Genomic DNA, 5773 nt, shown 5'->3' on the forward strand with positions numbered 1-5773 from the left:
GGTGTCTGTTACTGCTCAGTGTGTTCCTTTGCTCACTTCATTCACTCACTCACTCATTGACAAATAATGCTCATTAGGCACTGGGAACACAGCAAAGAGCAAAGTGGATGAGGACCTCCCCCTGGGGATGCCACCTAATGGTGGAGACAAGAAGTGAACGACAGATAAACACGCACAGTTATTACAGATGGAAGCAAGTGCTTCAAAGGAAATAAACAGAATGTTGAAGTAGAGTCCACAGAAAGGTCCCTGAAGGGTGAAAATGCAAATAAATAGCTGAAGGGGAAGGAAAAGTGACCAAAGGCAGGCATGGTGGGGCTGGCATGAGTCAGAGCACCTGGCCTTGTAAAGCCAGGAAAGAATCAGTATTTTATTCTAAGATCAAAGGTGTGACATTTGGCCTCTCCAGAAGCAGAGGAGTATCACGATCTGACTGCATTTTAAACAATTGTTCTGGTAACTGCATGAAGAAGGTCTGGGGACTCACACAGGAGCTGGGCACTGAGTGCTCTTGAGCCACCCATTTGGAATTTCAGAGAGGCCCACAAGGCAACATATTCTGTGTGGCACAACCGATCAGGAATTCTAGGAGTTCTCAGTGAGATCAATGGTTTTTTTCTGGCGTTTATGTAATGCTTCTCAACTCAAGGGGCTCCTTTATTACTTTTGAATGTTTTTGCCCAAATGTCTATACCAAAGATAAATTTCTAAAGCATGAACTACCGATTTTGTTTTCATGAAAATTCACATTTGAAAATGAAAATGATTACTTTTCAAAAGTACTGTAAACGGCAGGAAAGATCCAAAATTGACACCCTAACATCACAATGAAAAGAACTAGAAAAGCAAGAGCAAACACATTCAAAAGCTAGCAGAAGGCAAGAAATGACTAAAATCAGAGCAGAACTGAAGGAAATAGAGACACAAAAAACCCTTCAAAAAATTAATGAATCCAGGAGCTGGTTTTTTGAAAGGATCAACAAAATTGATAGACCGCTAGCAAGACTAATAAAAAAAACAGAGAAGAATCAAATAGACGCAATAAAAAATGATAAAGGGGATATCACCACCGATCCCACAGAAATACAAACTACCATCAGAGAATACTACAAACTCCTCTACGCAAATAAACTAGAAAATCTAGAAGAAATGGATAAATTCCTCAACACATACACTCTCCCAAGACTAAACCAGGAGGAAGTTGAATCTCTGAATAGACCAATAACAGGATCTGAAATTGTGGCAATAATCAATAGCTTAACAACCAAAAAGAGTCCAGGACCAGATGGATTCACAGCCGAATTCTACCAGAGGTACAAGGAGGAATTGGTACCATTCCTTCTGAAACTATTCCAATCAATAGAAAAAGAGGGAATCCTCCCTAACTCATTTTATGAGGGCAGCATCATCCTGATACCAAAGCCGGGCAGAGACACAACCAAAAAAGAGAATTTTAGACCAATATCCTTGATGAACATTGATGCAAAAATCCTCAATAAAATTCTGGCAAACCGAATCCAGCAGCACATCAAAAAGCTTATCCACCATGATCAAGTGGGCTTCATCCCTGGGATGCAAGGCTGGTTCAATATACGCAAATCAATAAATGTAATCCAGCATATAAACAGAACCAAAGACAAAAACCATATGATTATCTCAATAGATGCAGAAAAGGCCTTTGACAAAATTCAACAACCCATCATGCTAAAAACTCTCAATAAATTACGTATTGATGAGATGTATCTCAAAATAATAAGAGCTATCTATGACAAACCCACAGCCAATATCATACTGAATGGGCAAAAACTGGAAGCATTCCCTTTGAAAACTGGTACAAGACAGGGATGCCCTCTCTCACCACTCCTATTCAACATAGTGTTGGAAGTTCTGGCCAGGGCAATTAGGCAGGAGAAGGAAATAAAGGGTATTCAATTAGGAAAAGAGGAAGTCAAATTGTCCCTGTTTGCAGACGACATGATTGTATATCTGGAAAACCCCATTGTCTCAGCCCAAAATCTCCTTAAGCTGATAAACAACTTCAGCAAAGTCTCAGGATACAAAATCAATGTACAAAAATCACAAGCATTCTTATACACCAACAACAGACAAACAGAGAGCCAAATCATGAGTGAACTCCCATTCACAATTGCTTCAAAGAGAATAAAATACCTAGGAATCCAACTTACAAGGGACGTGAAGGACCTCTTCAAGGAGAACTACAAACCACTGCTCAAGGAAATAAAAGAGGATACAAACAAATGGAAGAACCTTCCATGCTCATGGGTAGGAAGAATCAATATCATGAAAATGGCCATACTGCCCAAGGTAATTTATAGATTCAATGCCATCCCCATCAAGCTACCAATGACTTTCTTCACAGAACTGGAAAAAACTACTTTAAAGTTCATATGGAACCAAAAAAGAGCCCGCATTGCCAAGTCAATCCTAAGCCAAAAGAACAAAGCTGGAGGCATCACACTACCTGACTTCAAACTATACTACAAGGCTACAGTAACCAAAACAGTGTGGTACTGGTACCAAAACAGGGATATAGATCAATGGAACAGAACAGAGCCCTCAGAAATAATGCCGCATATCTACAACTATCTGATCTTTGACAAACCTGAGAAAAACAAGCAATGGGGAAAGGATTCCCTATTTAATAAATGGTGCTGGGAAAACTGGCTAGCCATATGTAGAAAGCTGAAACTGGATCCCTTCCTTACACCTTATACAAAAATCAATTCAAGATGGATTAAAGACTTAAACGTTAGACCTCAAACCATAAGAACCCTAGAAGAAAACCTAGGCATTACCATTCAGGACATAGGCATGGGCAAGGACTTCATGTCCAAAACACCAAAAGCAATGGCAACAAAAGCCAAAATTGACAAATGGGATCTAATTAAACTAAAGAGCTTCTGCACAGCAAAAGAAACTACCATCAGAGTGAACAGGCAACCTACAAAATGGGAGAAAATTTTCACAACCTACTCATCTGACAAAGGGCTAATATCCAGCATCTACAATGAACTCAAACAAATTTACAAGAAAAAAACAAACAACCCCATCAAAAAGTGGGCAAAGGACATGAACAGACACTTCTCAAAAGAAGACATTTATGCAGCCAAAAAACACATGAAAAAATGCTCACCATCACTGACCATCAGAGAAATGCAAATCAAAACCACAATGAGATACCATCTCACAGCAGTTAGAATGGCAATCATTAAAAAGTCAGGAAACAACAGGTGCTGGAGAGGATGTGGAGAAATAGGAACACTTTTACACTGTTGGTAGGACTGTAAACTAGTTCAACCATTGTGGAAGTCAGTGTGGCGATTCCTCAGGGATCTAGAACCAGAAATACCATTTGACCCAGCCATCCCATTACTGGGTATATACCCAAAGGACTATAAATCATGCTGCTATAAAGACACATGCACACGTATGTTTATTGCGGCATTATTCACAATAGCAAAGACTTGGAACCAACCCAAATGTCCATCAATGATAGACTGGATTAAGAAAATGTGGCACATATACACCATGGAATACTATGCAGCCATAAAAAATGATGAGTTCATGTCCTTTGTAGGGACATGGATGAAATTGGAAATCATCATTCTCAGTAAACTATCGCAAGAACAAAAAACCAAACACCGCATATTCTCACTCATAGGTGGGAATTGAACAATGAGAACACATGGACACATGAAGGGGAACATCACACTCTGGGGACTGTTGTGGGGTGGGGGGAGGGGGGAGGGATAGCATTGGGAGATATACCTAATGCTAGATGATGAGTTAGTGGGTGCAGCGCACCAGCATGGCACATGTATACATATGTAACTAACCTGCACATTGTGCACATGTACCCTAAAGCTTAAAGTATAATTAAAAAAAAAAAGTACTGTAACCAAATGGTGGGTTCCCTAGGCTATCGTTTAATAAGTAACGATTTTAAAATATTGAAAAAAAATTTCCAAACCAACAATGAGTTTACAATTTTTGAAAACATGAAGGCCTGGTGGAGCGGCTCATGCCTGTAATCCCAGCACTGTGGGAGGCTGAGACAGGAGGGTCACTTGAGACCAGGAGTTCAAGACCAGCCTGGGCAACAAAGCCAGACACTGACACCCTGTCTCTACAAAAAATTTAAAAATTAGCCGGATGTGGTGCTCAGGAGGCTGAGATGAGAGGATTCCTTGAGACCAGGAGTTTGAGGCTGCAGTGAGCTTTGATCGTACCACTGCACTCTAGCCTGGGTGACGGAGTCACTGGAAGGGAGACCCTGTCTCTAAAAAAAAATTTAAAAGGAGCACATAAAATGGTGAACAAACTAACATTTTGTTAAATCATCAAAAATTTGTATTCTAATTCTCATATTCTTGTATCTTAGGAAACATCATTTTTGAAAAGGTGGCAAAGGTAATAAGTTTTTAAATTTAATTTCGGCCGGGCAGGGTGGCTGAGGCCTGTAATCCCAGAACTTTGGGAGGCCTAGGTGGGCAGATCCCTTGAGGCCAGGAGTTCCAGACCAGCCTGGCCAACGTGGTGAAATCCCATCTCTACTAAAAATGCAAAAATTAGCCAGGCATGGTGGTGGGCACCTGTAATCCCAGCTACTTGGGAGGCTGAGGCAGGAGAATCCCTTGAACCCGGGAGGCGGAGCTTGCAGTGAGCGGAGATCTGGCCACTGCTCTCCAGCCTGGGCGACAGAGCGGGACTCTGTCTCAAAACAAAACAAAAACCATCTTAAGCAACTTTTAAAACAGCTACACATTCACGGAATGCTAAAAAGTGAAAATTGACTGTAACATTGGTTCAATATGTGTGTACGTTTGTGGAAAGGGAGGAACTGACGTGCGCCACAGTCTGATTCCGGTAGATTCTTTCCGTCTTTCCCCGGAGATCCGCGGGTTTTGCAGGAAGCAGGGCTACACGCAGTTTCCTGCGTATTCCCAATTCTTGCCAGCAGAGGGCAGCAAGGGAACACATGTGAAAGGAGCCAGGTCCCACCCATTCTCGTCCTCAGAGCCCAGCAGGTGTCACACTTAGCCCGTAACTTACACCTGGTCCCTCCAGAGCAAGGATGAGTGGATTCCAGCTCATGCCAAATTGTTGACCTTTCCTGCCATTTTAGCCGAGATTTACATCTTTCTCCTTAAAACTCAGATTTTAAAAGGGAGTCTATGAGAGGACCGTCCATCCAGGCTCCCGGGGCATTCAGCTCCATTCTGTTTCCTGGGACAGATTGCACAGCTAAGAAAAGCCAGAGAATATTACTCCTTTATTCTGTTCTGTTTTTTTTTTTTTTTTTTTTTTTTTTAATTCTCCAAAAGACCGTTCAATCCTTCTTCACTCTTCCAGGCCCAAGACTAGGTGTGTAGAGGAATGGTTGGTTTTCAGCCACTGCAGTTGACCTGCCTGCATCTGCATCCCAGTTCTGATGCCGAGGAGCTGCATGACCTTGGCAAGCTGTTTGACCTTTCTGTGTCTCTAGTTCCTTCTCTCCAAAATGGGCATTGTGATGGCCAGAATTGTGTCCACCACAATTCATAAGTTCAAGCTCCAACCCCCAGCACCTCAGAATGTGACTGTATTTAAAGAGGTGATTAAGTTAATAATAAAGAGGTGATTAGCTGATTCAGTCTGACGGGTGTCCTTAAAGGAGAGGAGATTAAGCACACAGAGAGATGCCAGGGATGTGCACACGCAGAGAGCAGCCACCCACAGACCAAGGAGAAAGGCCTCAGGAGAAACCAGCCTG

This window comes from Pan troglodytes, chromosome 1 (assembly GCF_028858775.2).
Source record: "Pan troglodytes isolate AG18354 chromosome 1, NHGRI_mPanTro3-v2.0_pri, whole genome shotgun sequence".
In the NCBI taxonomy this organism is placed as follows: domain Eukaryota; kingdom Metazoa; phylum Chordata; class Mammalia; order Primates; family Hominidae; genus Pan; species Pan troglodytes.